The sequence below is a fragment of the Mus musculus genome, chromosome 5, assembly GCF_000001635.26.
Source record: "Mus musculus strain C57BL/6J chromosome 5, GRCm38.p6 C57BL/6J".
In the NCBI taxonomy this organism is placed as follows: Eukaryota; Metazoa; Chordata; class Mammalia; order Rodentia; family Muridae; genus Mus; species Mus musculus.
Genome location: NC_000071.6, coordinates 22,558,529 through 22,576,508, shown reverse-complemented (window position 1 = coordinate 22,576,508; position 17,980 = coordinate 22,558,529). Strand labels below are relative to the sequence as shown.

General features: G+C 41.9%; 1 long non-coding RNA gene and 1 pseudogene across 2 annotated transcripts in view; one reads left to right on the top strand and one right to left on the bottom strand.

Annotated features, from left to right (window-relative positions):
* Gm42225 overlaps nt 1-17,873 on the top strand; it is a 31,042-nt gene extending 13,169 nt beyond the window's left edge. Inside the window, exon 3 of the long non-coding RNA XR_880870.2 lies at nt 13,884-17,873. This is a non-coding gene — a long non-coding RNA (predicted gene, 42225). The remainder of the gene's footprint in view (nt 1-13,883) is intronic.
* On the bottom strand, nt 12,056-12,730 carry Gm9057 (predicted gene 9057; annotated as a pseudogene). The gene has a single exon (NR_163852.1). The product of NR_163852.1 is annotated as a predicted gene 9057 (transcript).
* Nucleotides 17,874-17,980: the final 107 nt, after the last annotated feature.

Genomic DNA, 17,980 nt, shown 5'->3' with positions numbered 1-17,980 from the left:
CTCAGGTACCACCCAGGCTCAGACCTAAGGCTTTGAGTTGGCCCGCCCCAAAATCTACACCACGTGTGAACTGTTTGAGCATGAGAAGGGTAAGGTCCTGCTGATCTAAAGCTGCAGAGTCTCCACGACTCAGGGTAACAACAGGATAACTGGGAGGAAACCAGGTGAGGATCCAATATTGGTGATGTCACAGAAGCCCAAGTCCTTGAACCAGACCAACATTCCCAAGTGAAGATGTGTGGACAGAGGGGTACACTGTGGAACACACTGTGACACACTACAGCTTCCATGACAAGAAGTTGTCTGTGTTTTTTGTTTTGTTTTGTTTTGTTTTGTTTTTTTTTTGTTTGTGCTTTTTATTTTCTTTTGAGCGAGGAGGTTGCAAGGGCAGGGGGTGGATACAGTGGGACTGGGAGATGAGTGGAGTAGGGGTGCATGATGTGAAACTCACAAAGAATCATAATATATACGTATATGTACGTAAAATAAAGGTACTAATTTTATAAATAACCCAGGTCCATTTAAACAAGTACAAGTCTATTTATATATAACTCTAGAAAATGCAACCTAATCTTTAGTCACAGCAACAGATCAGTGGTGAACTTGACCTGGAACAGAGAATATCAGCATATAAAGAAGAGTCATAATAAATTGTCATGAGGTGACAGTTTTAGTCATCATATAGATTGTAGTAGCAACTTCAGTCTTGTGGCTGGTCCCTCAAGGGGAAGGGATACCTTGGCATGGGCTGCCAAGGCACCCCCTCCCCCATACCTGACTGCACCTGCATAGACTACACCCTTCTCTTTATCTTTTTATAAGCACAACAGTAACAAACTTTTTTTAAAAAATCAAGGTCTTTTTTTTTTTTTTTTTTTTTTTTTTTTTTGCCGGGCGTGGTGGCGCACACCTTTAATCCCAGCACTTGGGAGGCAGAGGCAGGCGGATTTCTGAGTTGGAGGCCAGTCTGGTCTACAAAGTGAGTTCCAGAACAGCCAGGGGCTACACAGAGAAACCCTGTCTCGGGAGGTGGGGGGGGGGGGTAACCAACAACAATAAAAAAAGTCTTTTTTTTTTTTAAATCAAAGATAATTATTTTTCTGTCATTTTTGGAAGAATTGCTTCTGGTTATACAGTCTGAGAGGGCATTTTCTCTCTCTACTTTAAAAAATCCTTTCTTCTGATAGTCATTGCTTAGGGAGCAGTCTACTAATAGCCACTTCAGTTAGATGTCTGCCTGGTTTTTTCTTCCTGGTTTAATGATCTTTGCATATTTGGCAGTGTGGTGATGTACCAAATAGTGAATTCAACATATGGCCTGGTTAAAGGATAAGCAATAAGCTGTACTGAGTCCAGAGAGCAGAGTGTCCTGAGGCCACATGGGGCAAAATGTGTTAGAGTGAAGAACCTTCTCTCTCTTCTTAGGGCAAACTTGAGAATTTTCTCAGTGAACAATGATGGTTGAGCATTCAGGAAATGCTAATTCACACACTGGGTGTTACAGGAGTTTCTGAGAAGCTTAACGACTTGGATGCTCTTTGATTGGAAGTCATAGTAGCTCCCAGCCAACCTGGAACCCATGAGAAAGACAGACTCCCAATGTTTCAGCCAATTCAGTTACTGAGCTGCAGCTCCACATGCTAATCTTTCTTGTCACATATCTGACTAAGGAAGCAGTCATTTGCGTTTAGGCTTTTCTCTTGTTTCCAGGGGCGAGCTTCTGCTGCCTTTTCTTGGAATAAGGAACTCTTTCTAGATCCAGGAATTGTTATTTTGATACCAAGAGCGACATCTAGAGATGGAGAAATTCAGTTTTGAGGCTACCTCCCCTGCCCCAGTCCCTCAGGCTGAAGTCTCCTTTCAGGTGACAGGGACATTTCTGACTACTTTGCAATTCAGACTTCATTTCATACAGACAGCTCTCCATGCAAATAAAACATTATCTAGGAACCACGGTGACTGTCACAGTTCCAAAAGACTCCAAGCTATATCTCAATACTGAATTGAGTCAGTATTACCTCAAGGAAGAAAGCAGCAGCATTTTAGGGATGCAGGATGAGGCTGGCAGGCAACCAAGCCCCCACCCTTGTCCTTCTCTAGTCTAAACAGGCTGGAGCAAGGTGGGGGTCCTCAGGCTGCCTGCTGGCACTAGTTTGCAAGACAGTACAACATCTGAGTGGGTTACTGTCATCTTCCTGGACAAGGGGGCAATTCCTTGGAAGGCCAGAACAATGTGCCCTCATCCTAAAGGGGACAGAAGTTCTCAATCTAACCTCTGTTGTGAAGGTCTTTCTCATGGCTTTCTTCCTCATTACTGGCCTTCCACAAGGTTGCAGATTTTCTGAAAACTACCCTTTGTCTTTCTCACTTACTTCTCCAGCCCAGCAACACTTGCCCAGACACTTCTCTCATTCTTTCTGTGCTTTCTTTCTCCTTGCTACAGCTGTGGCCGCCTAGAAATGTCCAAGGAATTCTGCCCAGGTTCAGAAACTCAACAGTCCCTCTGCTTGATTGGGGAATTTACTTCTTGACAAGATGCTGCAGATGGCATAGCCTCAAGCTGAAAATCCCTAGCCTGAGAACTAGGAGGATGTGCCTGCTCATCCACACTGGCCAGTCTGACGATTTACACAATGTGATTTATGCAGTGGCAGGCTCTGTAACTGGTTGAGAGTAATCTATTGAGTCATTCTCAGATGGTTTTAATTTTTATGACACTTTATTCTTGTATGTGTGCTCATGGTGTGTGGGTGCTGGGGATCAGATTTGGGTCATGAGGCTTCTGCAGCAAACACTTTTACCTGTGGGACAATCTTTACAGAGTAACTGGAGCCAGCCAGGCAGCATTACTGACTTGTGACCACTCACTGCATCCCGTACTCCCTGGTTCAAAGCAGATGTCCTGGGTTCAGCTAAATGTCATATTGGTTCCCAAACTAACCTTCTAACTTCCCTGTGAATTCATTCCCCTTCATGAGTTGGCCTATGTGAATTTAACAACCACCTAAATGTTAATGACTCAAATCTGAGTGTTTAACTTAAATGGCTTTCCCTAAGCTCTAGACCCATTTAGCCAAGGCAGCACTACCATTTGGAAGCTTTCCAGGTCCCTACAATTCTGCCTGCTAGAAATTGAACTCTTCCATCTCTGTCCTCTCCGAAGTGTTTGTTTGTTTGTTTGCATCCCCTCATTCAGTGATGGTCACCGGCTCCTCTCAGAATCTTGAACATCATCATTCTTGTCTCCTCTTTAAATGAACCTTTCAATTCTGCCTTCTAAATAGCTTTCTACTTACTATGTGTTTTTTTGGTCTTCATTTCAAATCTGTCCTTGGTGTTGGATTGACTGGCAGAGTGTGGAGCCCTCAGAAACCTCCACCCATTTGGCTGTTGTCATGTAAGAATTTACCTTCTTATGAGGCCAGCAGGAGGGCTCAGCAGGTAAAGGACTGACAACCCTTCCTCCCATGCTAAAAACCACTTGGTGGAGGAGAACAATGCCTACAAACTGTCTGCTGACTAAGTGTGTCCTCCAAAAGCTTGTGTATACACAAAGACACACACACACACACACACACACACACACGCGCGCGCGCGAAATAAGCAAATATAATTGAATTTTTAAAAAATTAATTTTACTTATATCTGTCAGAAAGAAGACTTAATCAGCCATCTAAGATCAATAAAATAGCTGCACTCTTCTGCTCTCAAGAAATAACTGATAAGTGAACTTAAGCAGAGCTTAGAGAGGCGTTCCTTAGAATCCTTTTAACTTGCTTAGTCATGAGACTTTTTGCAGACTTCTGTCTTTTGTTTTTTATTTTAAAGGGGGTGGGAGGAAGCACCAGTTAGTGTCCCAGATAAGGAATGAACAATGTATTCAGTCATTCTGTCAATCTCACATGTAAAAGTCGTGAAAAGAGAGACTTGAGTTACACAGTCACAATCCTACTCCCCAAGGAAGGAAGAGCTAGGTTCTCGTCCACACAGGTGGTGTATTAGTCAGGGTTCTCTAGAGTCACAGAACTTATGGATAATTTCTAAATAGTAAAGGAATTTATTGATGACTTACAGTCGGCAGCCCAATTCCCAACAATGGTTCAGTCGCAGCTGTGAATGGAAGTCCAAGGATCTAGCAGTTACTCAGTCTCACGCAGCAAGCAGGCGAAGGAGCAAGAGCAAGAGCTAGACTCCCTTCTTCCAATGTCCTTATATTGTCTCCAGCAAAAGGTGTAGCCCAGATTAAAGGTGTGTTCCACCACACCTTTAATCCCAGATGAAAGGCATAGCCCAGATTAAAGGTGTGTTCCTTAACTCGGAGATTCAATCTTCTGGAATCCATAGCCACTATGGCTCAAGATCTTCAAACCAAGATCCAGATAAGGATCTCCAAGCCTCCAGATAAGGGTCACTGGTGAGCCTTCCAATTCCGGATTGTAGTTCATTCCAAATATTGTCAAGTTGACAACCAGGAATAGCCACTACAATCCACCCCTTGTCAACTTGACACAAATAATATCTCATGTTCACATGAAACAATAACAAGGTTGTAAATACGCCTAACATGATATAACTATCCCTCGTACAATCGCAAACGCATTAGTAAATTTACAATGGGCATTCATATTACTTTATAATCCTCGTTTCTGCAACTGGTTACGTGGCCTTAATTGGTATTTATAACTACCTTCCTCTACTACCCATTCTGTATTTCCTTCACCTTCAGCCAGCACCTCAGCAGGTCTTGGCTCTTTTCCTGGAGGATTGACCCATACCTTCATTCCTGATGGGTCTGCGTCCTTTGTCATCCTGCTTGGATTAGGCTGTTGTAGTTTCCCATTGACTTTAATCACAGGACATGGTAGTACTAAGAGACGCCCTAAGGGATCTCCTGCACTCCAGACATAATCTTGCTTACCACCATTGTGAAGAGGTAATCCAATTTCCCCATGGTAATCTGGATCTATCACCCCTCCTAACACTGTTATTCCTTTTTTAGCCTGTTGGTTTAAGGGCATTAGAAGCCCAAAATGACCAGGGGGAAGTCTGAGCTTCCAGTTCAATGAAATGTTTGTTGTAGCTCCTGGTAGGAGCACTCCCCTCTCTGGAGCCAAAACTTCTAAGCCAGCAGAACCTAGAGTTATGGGTACAGGAAGCAAAAATTTTCCTAGAGGGTCACTAGGAGTGATAGTAAGTGGAACTATTCCGTTTTCCACCCCTTGATTCCTGGACCCATGAATCCTGGCTATGGGTGAAACTGTACTATATATCGAGCGCTGATTCAAAGCATATACTGCCTTCTGAAGAACTCTGCCCCAGCCTTCCAAGCTGTTACCACCTAATTGGCGCTGTAACTGCGTCTTCAAAAGGCCATTCCATCTTTCTATCAGCCCAGCTGCTTCAGGATGATGGGGAATGTGGTAAGACCAGTGAATTCCATGATCGTGAGCCCACTGTCGTACTTCTCTGGCTGTGAAATGAGTTCCTTGGTCAGAAGCAATACTGTGTGGAATACCATGACGATAGATGAGGCATTCTGTCAGTCCGTGAATGGTGGTTTTAGCAGAGGCATTACGTGCAGGAAAGGCAAATCCATAACCAGAATAAGTATCTACTCCAGTAAGAACAAAACGCTGTCCTTTCCACGAAGGAAGTGGTCCAATGTAGTCAACCTGCCACCAGGTTGCTGGCTGGTCACCTCGAGGAATGGTGCCATATCTGGGGCTCAGTGTTGGTTTCTGCTGTTGGCAGATCTGGCAATCAGCAGCAGCTGTAGCCAGGTCAGCCTTGGTGAGTGGAAGCCCATGTTGCTGAGCCCAAGCATAACCTCCATCTCGACCACCATGGCCACTTTGTTCATGTGCCCATTGAGCAATGACAGGGATGGCTGGGGAGAGAGGCTGATTGTCCACAGAACGGGTCATCTTATCCACTTGATTATTGAACTCCTCCTCAGCTGAAGTCACCTTTTGGTGAGCATTTACATGGGACACAAATATCTTCACATCCTTTGCCCATTTGGAGAGATCTATCCACATACTTCTTCCCCAGATGTCTTTCTCACCAATTTTCCAATTGTGATCTTTCCAAGTCCCTGACCATCCAGCCAATCCATTGGCTACAGCCCATGAGTCAGTGAATAATCGTACATCTGGCCACTTCTTCTTACAAACAAACTGTAATACCATGTGTACTGCCCGAAGTTCTGCCCACTGTGAAGATTTCCCTTCACCTGTGTCTTTCAGGGTTGTCCCAGAAAGGGGTTGTAATGCTGCAGCTGTCCACTTCTGGGTGGTGCCTGCATAACGTGCAGAGCCATCAGTAAACCAGGCTCTAGTCTTCTCCTCTTCGGTCAGTTGATCATAGGGAACACCCCATGAGGCTATAGGTGCATGCTTGGCAGCAGATGGCATTGTAACAGAGGAGTAGAAACCATAGGCATTTGAGCAACTTCTTCATGTAACTTGCTTGTGCCTTCAGGACCTGCTCTGGCCCGATCACGTATATACCACTTCCATTTGATAATAGACTGCTGCTGTGCGCGTCCCACTTTATGACTTGCAGGGTCTGATAGTACCCAGCTCATGATGGGTAGTTCAGGTCGCATAGTAACTTGGTGTCCTATTGTCAAACGTTCAGTTTCCACTAAGGCCCAATAGCAGGCCAAGAGCTGTTTTTCAAAGGGAGAATAGTTGTCTGCAGATGATGGCAGAGCTTTGCTCCAAAATCCCAAAGGTCTTTTCTGTGATTCACCTACAGGGGCCTGCCAGAGGCTCCAAACAGCATCTCTATCAGCCACAGACACCTCAAGTACCATCGGGTCTGCTGGGTCATATGGTCCAAGTGGTAGAGCAGCCTGCACAGCAGCCTGGACCTGTTGAAGGGCCTTCTCCTGTTCCAGGCCCCACACAAAGCTAGCAGCTTTCCGAGTCACTTGGTAAATAGGCCTAAGTAACACACCCAAGTGAGGGATGTGTTGTCTCCAGAATCCAAATAGACCCACTAAACGTTGTGCTTCTTTCTTGGTTGTAGGAGGGGCCAGGTGCAATAACTTATCTTTCACCTTAGAAGGAATATCTCTGCATGCCCCACACCACTGGACTCCTAAGAATTTCACTGAGGTAGATGGTCCTTGAATTTTGGTTGGATTTATTTCCCATCCTCTGATACGCATATGTGTTACCAATGAGTCCAAAGTGGTTGCTACTTCCTGCTCACTTGGTCCAATCAGCATAATGTCATTAATATAGTGCACCAATGTGATATTTTGTGGAAGATCCAAACGATCAAGATCCCTTCTAACTAAATTATGACACAGGGCAGGAGAGTTAATATATCCTTGAGGCAAAACTGTGAAGGTATACTGTTGGCCTTGCCAACTGAAAGCAAATTGCTTCTGGTGGTCCTTATGGACAGGTACTGAGAAGAAGGCATTTGCCAGATCAATAGCCGCATACCAGGTGCCAGGAGATGTGTTAATTTGCTCAAGTAAGGAAACTACATCTGGTACAGCAGCTGCAATTGGAGTTACTACCTGATTTAGTTTTCGGTAATCAACTGTCATTCTCCATGATCCATCTGTTTTCTGCACTGGCCAGATAGGAGAGTTAAATGGAGATGTGGTGGGAACCACCACCCCTGCATCTTTCAAGTCCTTGATAGTGGCAGTAATTTCTGCAATTCCTCCAGGAATACGATACTGTTTTTGATTCACTATTTTCTTTGGCAGAGGCAACTCTAAAGGCTTCCATTTGGCCTTTCCAACCATAATAGCCCTCACTCTACAGTTCAGGGAACCAATATGAGAATTCTGCCAATTTCTGAGTATATCTATCCCAATTATACATTCTGGAACTGGGGAAATCACCACAGGATGTGTCCGGGGACCTACTGGACCTACTGTGAGTCGGACATCAGTCAAAACTCCATTAATCACCTGCCCTCCATAAGCCCCTACTTTAACTGGAGGGCCACAATGTTTCTTGGGATCCCCTGGGATCAGTGTCAACTCAGAACCAGTATCCAGCAGACCCCGAAAAGTCTGATTATTTCCTTTTCCCCAGTGTACAGTTACCCTTGTAAAAGGCCGTAGGTCCCTCTGGGGAAGAACTGGAGAAAGGGTAACAGCAAAACCTTTGAGTGTCTTATCAAGATCCTTCCTCAGAGGAACCTGGCCACCCCTTCATTCAAGGGGTTCCGGATCTGCAAACTGTCTCAAGTCTGGAAATTGATTCACTGGCCGAGATTGCTGTTTACCACGATCTAATGTAGCCTTTCTTTCATTTGTTTGAGAATTTTTCTGCTTATACAGATCAAACAAATATGCAGTAGGCTTCCTATGTATTTCATTCCTGGAAACACCATGATTGATTAGCCAGTGCCAAAGGTCCAAGCGAGTCATGCCATTATAAATTTCACCTCTCCTGTGCTGACCATTACTGGGTATGTTATTATAAACATTCTTTTGTCTACGCTGTCCATTATAATAACTAGGATCACCTTGTCTCCGGCGATTCAATGCTGCCACCTGGCCCTTGTTACCTCGGGATCCAACTAAACCCAGTGAATTTAATTCATCTAATTGAGCAGAAGCATCTCCAATGCTAAGATCTGGCACAAGGAAAAGGGAAAGAACAAAACCCTTCAAATGTGCTGGTGCCCCTCTCACCAATTTGCGTCTTATAGAGCTGGTGAAAGGCATATCTTCTGGACCTTCCCATTGTGGACAATTATGCTTTACACAATATATCCACTCTAGCATTGCAATTTCCCTAAGTCTTAAAATCCCTTCATCAACACTAAGCCACGGAATATCAGGCATCTCCAAGTCATTTCCAGTAGGCCATCTTTTGATAAACACCTCAGCCAACCATTCAAACAAACTTTTGACACCTTTTTTAACTATGCGAGCTTCCATATTAAACCTAGAATCTCTACTCAGAGGACCCATGTCAATAAACTCAGCCTGCTCTAGTTTTATGTTCCTTCCACCCTTATCCCACACCCTTAAAATCCATTCCCACACATATTCACCAGGTTTCTGCTTGAATGAATTAGCAAACTCATTAAGCTCCTTAGTAGTGTAGCGAATTTCCTCATGGACTATACTTTCTACCTCCCCTCTAGGAGCCTGTTTTGCTTTGAGTCTGGTTACAGGTCTAGAAGAAACTATTGGTGGGCCGTGAGCAGACTCTGCAAAATTAATTTCCTCATGTGGGGAAGGCATTATTTCAAGAGGTGGGGCTGAGGGTACTACTTCCTCAGGTGGGGCAAACCCTTGAGAATCTGAGGATTCAAAATTCTCAGCTTCAACATGGTCTTCCCACACATCCCCGTCCCATGTTGTAGGATCCCATTCTTTGCCAATTAGAGCCCTTACTTTAACTGTCGACACACTCTGAGGCTGAGACTTGAATTTTCTCTGTAGTTCAGCCAACCTTACAATGAGAGTTTCTGTTTGATTTTCTGCAACTTGAGCTCTATTGCTACAAGAGAGAAGATTCTCCTCAAGGACACACTTAGCAACTTTTAGATCGTTTACTTGTGTCTGGAGCCTTTCGATTTTATCACACAACTCCTTCCTTTCATTCATCATTTTTTCCACATATACTAAGAGCAGCCAGCCAGTAAAATCATTTTTCGATTTTTTCCCCATCTTGTAGAAAGCTTTGTGCACTGAATCACCTAATTCATTAAGAAAATCAAGGGCATTAGCTTCTTTAAGTTCGGAATATAGTTTCAACCATGGGTCTTCAAAATTCTCTGAGCTCCCAGGAGGGAGAGAATCTGGAGAGGTTTCAATAGTTGAAAGTGCTGGTGGATCAACAAGCCAATTCCAGTATTTTAAAAGATTCATCCTTGTACTTCTGTTACTCTAGAACCACTCCTGGTACCAACTTCTGTATTAGTCAGGGTTCTCTAGAGTCACAGAACTTATGGATAATTTCTAAATAGTAAAGGAATTTATTGATGACTTACAGTCGGCAGCCCAATTCCCAACAATGGTTCAGTCGCAGCTGTGAATGGAAGTCCAAGGATCTAGCAGTTACTCAGTCTCACGCAGCAAGCAGGCGAAGGAGCAAGAGCAAGAGCTAGACTCCCTTCTTCCAATGTCCTTATATTGTCTCCAGCAAAAGGTGTAGCCCAGATTAAAGGTGTGTTCCACCACACCTTTAATCCCAGATGAAAGGCATAGCCCAGATTAAAGGTGTGTTCCTTAACTCGGAGATTCAATCTTCTGGAATCCATAGCCACTATGGCTCAAGATCTTCAAACCAAGATCCAGATAAGGATCTCCAAGCCTCCAGATAAGGGTCACTGGTGAGCCTTCCAATTCCGGATTGTAGTTCATTCCAAATATTGTCAAGTTGACAACCAGGAATAGCCACTACAGGTGGATTATACATAGAGATGTTTTCACCAACTGCTCACAGCAGGAGCATTCATTGTTAGTGGAAGTGTTACAGCTTTGAGAGGAAAGGTATCTCAGCAGTCCAGCACTAAGCAGTAACACAAAGTCACACCGCACAAAAAAACCTCACCCACCCACCAAAAAAAAAAAAAAAGACACAAGAGATGGCTGCCTTTGCTGAATAGGAACATCAAGGAACTCAGCGGGAGGCAGGCTTATATAGGGCTTCCTTGGGGAGAGTTTTCCAGAGCAGAGATTGGTGAGATTTCAAGCCAAGCCCAGGGATTGCTGGGATTTTGAGTTCTGGGATTGATGGGATTTCATGCTAAGGAATTGGTGGGGTTTTGGTAGGTTTTCAAACCCAGAAGTGGACTTGCCCCCTGTACCCTACATTTCCTCCTTTTTTTGTTTATTATTAATAAACAACCAGGGGTTTGGAAAGGGAACAGAATTATCATTAGAGTATTTCCTGCTGATTGGGGGCATTGAAGTCTTTAGTGTGAATTTAACCTTCAACAGCAGGGCAGAACTGAGACTCACAAGCCTCTGGCTGGGGAGCCAGGGACTAGTAATCTTGAATAGCAACTGAACAAGCATCGTTTTAGAAATATTTTGAATCTGTTGTTGAAGAAATCTAGATCACTTTGGCTGTCCATTTATTGCATTACCTTTTTTCGTTTTTTGTTTGTGTATGTTTTGTTTTGTTCTTCTTGTTGTTGTTTTGGTTTTTCGAGACAGGGTTTCTCTGTATAGCATTGGCTGTCCTGGAACTCACTCTGTAGACCAGGTTGGCCTCAAACTCAGAAATCCGCCTACCTCTGCTTCCCAAGTGCTGGGACTAAAAGCATGAGCCCCCACTACCCAGCCCTTCTTTCTTTTCTGAGATTAAAATTTTAAAACGGTATCATTTGAATAAATTTGAGTTGAGATGAACTGAAAAAAATCTTTCAGTATTCATTGGGATATAAGACTTTTAATAAATATTAGTACTTCTCAGAAAATACGACATATGGAAACTGTGGTCCTACAATAAAGATACATCAAAACTACATTTTTACAATTTGCTCAACAAAAACAAATGTTTTATGGGACTATATTGAATGAATCTCCAAAATAATAATAATATCGGGGACACTATGTCTTAAACCAAATGTAAAATGAAGAGGAAAGTAATTACACAAAATCGGTATTTCACACATGTATTAAACAACTGCTGTTTACTGGGGCTGAAGATGATTTGCCCTCAATAAGCATTTCTCCATCTTCAGTCCATCTTCTCATGTGACTGGAGGGTTTGTGAGAACAGTTACAATGTTTCTCTTGGCTACAAAGCATCCTGGTACAATATATGCCTGTTCCTCAGTAAATGCCACATTAGTAAGTGAGGGAAAGTGGAAACAAATTAGGATGTTTTGATTTAGTTGGAGACCCAAAACTCAAGCAGAACGCAAGGTCAAAATTTTAGATGTGATGTGAATATAGACAACCGTTACAACACTTGGGAGATTTGTTGTGTTTTTTTGGTTCTTGTTTTGAGGAAGTTGGAGAAGTTTCATGACGTTGGAGCGTGGCCATGAATTTCTTAGGTTTGGTTTCCTAGAGTTCACCTTCTTCTTCTTCTTCTTCTTCTTCTTTTTTTTTTTAGAACATCTGAATTTTTTAATCCTTCTTTACAGGTTACCTAGATCACTTTTGATTAAGAAAACTGTAGAAAGTTAGTAACTGCCACAAGCGGATGCCAGTTGGTGGCACGTGTCAATTTCCACAGAGTCCTGCTTTGTGGGGTGTCTGAATGCACTGCTGGGGTCTCTGCTCAAACTTGCTGGAATCACTCATGGCATTTTAGTCCACAGGTCGCTTTCCCCCATATTTCTTTGTAAACTCTTCAGCATTCTTACAGAACTTTTTACAGTCCTTAGAGTATTCTTCAGCTAGGTCAGTCGGAGTGGGTGCTCAAGCTGGGGGTCATGCACCAGTGCTGTGAGGGACTGGATTACTTGGTCAGCCTTGGTGGTTGGCTTCCAGTTTTCAGCACTAATGACTGGCAGACAGACCTGCCCCTTCTCATCGATGTTAGGGTGGTAGATCTTTGTTTTAAATGTGATCTTGGGTGGTTTGAATGGATACTCTGCTGGAAGGCTCCCTTATCACATGGAGGGTTGTCTGGAACAATAAGCCCTTGCCAAGTCAATAAATTAGCTTCATCAACCTGGATGTTACGGAAGTTTTTCATTCCACATTTGCGGATCTCTTCAAGCTCCTTCATCAGCCTCCTGCTGGCCGCCATCTTGGATCTGGTGCTGCTGCTTTCCCAAAAATCTAGAGTTCAGCTTCTTAAACTATAGGTCATGACCCATATGAGGCCACACAAGCAAATGCCAACTGTAGGTTTTCTGAATGTGCAATGGACAAAACTTAATTCAAAATCAAACTTACAATGAAGCTGAGACATCTCTGGCAGCACTCACAGACTTTGTATAGTTCAACTCACTGCAGGCTTCGTTCTCAACACACAAGATGATCATCTGCACTGAGCAGAACACTATACAACACCATCAACACTGCCTCCACTCAGAGTTAACATGTCTTATTTTATATACTGAAGTGTTTTAGTGTGCACACAAAATTTTCTGCTCTTATAGAAACATAATGGTTTACTACTGAAAATAACACGTATTTTTTTTTTGCTATTCCTTGAAATGATAGTATCAAAATTGCATAACTTTGGATCAGAGAATTTTGATATTTAAAATTACTGTGTGAGCTGGTAATTTTATTTTTATATAAAAAGGTATAAAATACATTTTTGCTTAGGACAAGAACAGACTATCCAACAATTTCTGAGATGTTCCTAGACACACTTCTGCTGCTACATATATGGGAAATGGCAGTCTCAGCATTGACAACCTGTAAAATCAAAATCTTGACCACTTTTTAACTCTGGGAAATGTTAGGTATCAAATGTTTTGTCAAGACTTAATTGTTCATATCAAAACTAAGCAGCAAATCCATTGCATCATGGTACAAGTTTACTTTTGTCTTTAAAAAGTGATGAGATTATATTTACCTCAAAGAATTGTTTTAAATACATTTCTTTATCACTATCATTAAATGTTTAATTAGTGAATCTACTCTATATATTGATTTATATACAGAAAGGACATAAAAAATTTGTGAGAATAAAGGGGTTGTGAATGGAAAAAAACTTAAGGATTTCTTAATCAACAATCAAAGTTATTTCAAAGTTCTAACCTGAGGTGGAAATGTTTAGTTTCTTAACAACTCAGTTATGTCATGTGATGTTTTTCTGGAAGCTGTCTTGTTGCTGAAAACAGACTCTTCAGACATGTGATATTTAGAAAGAATATAACTAGAACCCCACAAACAGTGGGAGAGTGCTCTTGCATTGCTACACTGTGCAACACTTCACTTCTTTGCTAGCCTTACTTCTTCACTGGTCTTTACTTTGTAGAGAGAAATGCGCCAAAGAACTTCTCATGGTATTCTGGTTGACTCTGGCTACTTCCACTGACAATTCAGTGAAGCCTTGCTGTTTCTGCTGGATCATGCTGCCACTACTGATTCATCTTTGGTGTTTGCTATTGAATTGAGCTGCTGATATCCTGAAATAAAGAGTGGAATCAACCCAAAGAACTACCATTAAACAGGTCCACAATCCCCTACTTCAGGTCAGTGGGCTAGAAAGGAGGTTGAAGCATTTAAGAACCATAGATAAAGTAGGTTTGGAAGAAAAGTCTAAGCCTACACTAACCAAGAGTAGAAGGATGCATAAAGGGGAACATGAGACAAAAGAAGACATATGAGCCTATATTTAAAAGTAGCTGGTCACATTATCTAGAATGTGAAAACCTGGAAAGACTATTCCCCCCACCTAACAAATAAAGCTAGATAAATGCTATATTTATTCTTTAGGCCATTGAATAGCTGAGATCATACAGAAACAAAGTGGTTTAAAATTTGAAAATAAACAGGCTCACAGAGATAGAGTTGTCCTGAGGCACTCTCTTACCTATGGCAAAAAAGATGAAGAAATAACCTATATATACCATACGGACAAGTTAAAGCACTCAGTTTAAAGTAGAAGTCTGCAGTGGCTACCATGAAGACATAGACAGCAAGCAGCTTATCTTCGTGACCTCCACTGGATGCTCACAAGAAACATTGAGAATGGAGGAAGAGAGAAGCTCTACCACAGCAGGTCTGGAAGAAAAAGAATGACTGGTCACCTTATGAAGAATTAGCTCAGCTGGCAAAGTCCTTGCCTTGAAATCATCTGCAAGCCTAGCTCCAGGAGATCCAATACCCTTTCCTAACCACTTGCTACAGATGAACCTCTATTGGGTCTCTGATCTGCAGGGAACAGGTGAGCAAGGGTCACTGACAAACAGACACAGACACAAGGGAGTGCTGAATCTGAATGTAAGTTTTTCCAAGCAAACACCAGACTTTTAATACAGAAAAAAACGAAAAAAAAACCAACCAACCAAACAAACAAACAAAAAACAAGAAAGCCAGGGGAACACATCCGCCAAGTTACATTGACACACACACACAAAAAGAAAGCATACATTAAAAAGATGGCAGACGCCAGGCTGTGTTTACAACTGAGAATAGGAACAACTGTAATTAAGATCAGCTAAACACAGGAGCCAGGTGAATGCTCTGATACAATGCTAGTCTATTGTTAAACCCATCATCAGGGGTCCTTTAGTAAATACCTGATTATGCTATTCCTCTGGGCCTAGTGAAAAAACCTGCACCAGGGGAATTCCCTTCTACTAACCCTTTCATGCTACAACCCACCTATTTCCTAGGCCATTGTGTAGTCCTGTGTTTGGGTGTGACTCGGCTATTGTCCTAAGTAATCACTATGCAGACTAGCCCTGAGCTTTTCTAGCTCTGTTCAAGTAAATTGTAATGCCTAATTAGTTTCACTGTCTCTACTAGAAGTGAATTTGAATGTTACTGAATAGGTAACATTCTAATTGAATTCCAAGCTCAGGGTCGGCTTCTAGGATTGCCTGGGACATTGGAACACTGAGGAAGGCTTAGCTATATGTCAAAATCAATCCTAAAAGGCACTTATATTAAAACAATATTGAAAGAGAGCACACGGATCCATACACCAGACTAACGTGAGGACAGGTTTTGAGTATATGGGCTATGGGAATGCCAAGGTTCCAAGAGGCAAAGTTTCATTGGAACTCTTTGCCTCGTGACTGCTTCCAGGCTTTCAGGCCTGTCATGCGTGTCACTACTGGAGTAGATGTAGCAACCACCAAGAGTGCAAGGCATGCACATGGTACACACATACATGCAGCTGAAACACTGGATAAAACAATGAAATAAATAATGTGTGGTCACTTGCACTGTTAATCCCAGTGTTGGGGAGGGGACAACAGGGACTCAATAGCTAGCCAGTCTAAAGTTATTGTTAAGCTCCAAGCCAAAGCAGACCAATAAGATATACTTTCTCAATGGAGAAAGATAGATTTCCTGAGGACAACATCTGAGAGTGTGCTCTGGTCTCAACAGGAGCACATATGCTTCTGCACACACACACATATGTACCCTAACCCATGCATGCTTGTGCACATCTTATTCACACACATACACACACACACAAATCAAAATTTGAAAGCCTTGCTTGAACCCCTGTCCTCTATAGAAAACAATCATGAGCCTTTGTCAGAAAGTCAACAAACCTTGTCTCCAGTTCTTCACTCCTCACTGTAAGCCTAAGGAACACTAGGACAATTTTGAAGATGAAAGTAGTCTAACTTAATCTTGATTATATGATTGAGTTTCTCACATTAATCCTCATGTACAAATACCATTTACTCCAATCTCGACTGCTCAGAACATGATGGATATTGTTCAATAAAAATGTACAAGTCAGCCACAGTTTTCAAATTTTTGTTTGTTTGATTGATTGATTGATTGATTGATTGATGTGATCTTGCTAACTCAGGCTGGCTTTATAATCGTAATCCTCCTACCTCACTTTCCTGAGCTCTGGAATTCCAACTATGTACCAGCATACCTATGTAAGAGATTCTTTGGTAGAGCAGGATGAAACAAGTCACTGTAAAAGACAGGAAAGCAACAAGATTGCTGAGATGAATAAGGTGTGTAAGACATCAGATGTGGAATTTAAATACGGATTAAGAGATATGGTGACTCACCACCTTTAATTCCAGCACTCAGGAGGCAGAGGCAGATTGATCTCTGTGAATCCAAGTGTAGTCTGGTTTACACAGCCAGTTTCAAGCCAGTCAGGACCACATGGTGAAACTGTCTCAAACAAATAAACAAAAACAAAGCAAAGCAAAACAAACTAAAGCTCTGATTAATAAGCTAAAGAATTTGTAAAATGATATAAAGATAAACAACAGATGAGAACTTTTAAGGGAAAAAAATGAAATAGACATATTAAGAGCACTCCATCTGTATCGTAGTTTGGATATAAAATGTCAACAAAGGCTCCTGTGTTGAATCGGTTTCCAGATGATGACACTGTTTGAGAAGCAGGGGTCACCTGGAGGGAGCAGATCCCTGAGGAGGTTAGCCCTGTGTCATGTAACTCTGTGAGCCCTACTTCCTGATTCGCTCAGATACAAGCCTCACGTCCCTGCCTCCACGGGTCCTGCTGCCATGCTTACCCCATCATTTTAAAATGTACCCACAAACCCTGAGCCCAAACAAGCAAGCCTGAAATGTGCTTCCTGTCAGGTGTGTGGTAACAGAAGGAGAATAGTAACATTCACACACACAGTGACAGACAGTGGGCGCGTTTGATAGCTTCATCAGCATATCTGATAAACCGAAGGAAGAACATAGCAGCAGAACCTTGACTATGGACCAACAGAAATGACCAGATTTGAAAAGGCATCGACTGAGAGTGTGGCTGATGGACTAAAGCACCGAAAGGGAACGTACTCAACAGAATCATGTGTAAGTGAAATTTCAGAAGAGAAGAGAAAGAAAATAGAACTATTTGAAGAGAGAATGACTAAGGATTTCTTTTAAAAGATCAAAACATATCAAATTAAAGATCCCATAATCTCTGAGAATCATTAACAACAAAAACAAAATTAAAAGTTATGATCATCACGTCCAAAATGCTGAAAATCACACAAGAAGAACATTTTGAAGATAGCTAAAAAAAATATATACATTAGGTGGAAAAATAACTATTATTTTCCGTCCCAAACCATTCAACTAGAAATCAGTAAAATGATAATTTTAAATGCTGAGGAAACAAAAGTCTTCCAAATGCTAAGCTCAGCTAAAATACCTGCTAGAACTGAAAGTGAACGTGGGTTTCTTCTCAAACAAAAGCTGAGAGGACATGTTGAATACATCTGTATTAAAACAGATGAACCAACCAAGCAAAAAGTCAGATTTGCCCAAAGAACTAGCAGAAATAGTTACATAATATAAATATAATATAAATGCTAATATAAATGCATTTGATGTTTTTATTGTAGTCATTCCAAGATATTTAACTACCAAAATGTGTGATGTTCAATATATAAGACAAGTCAT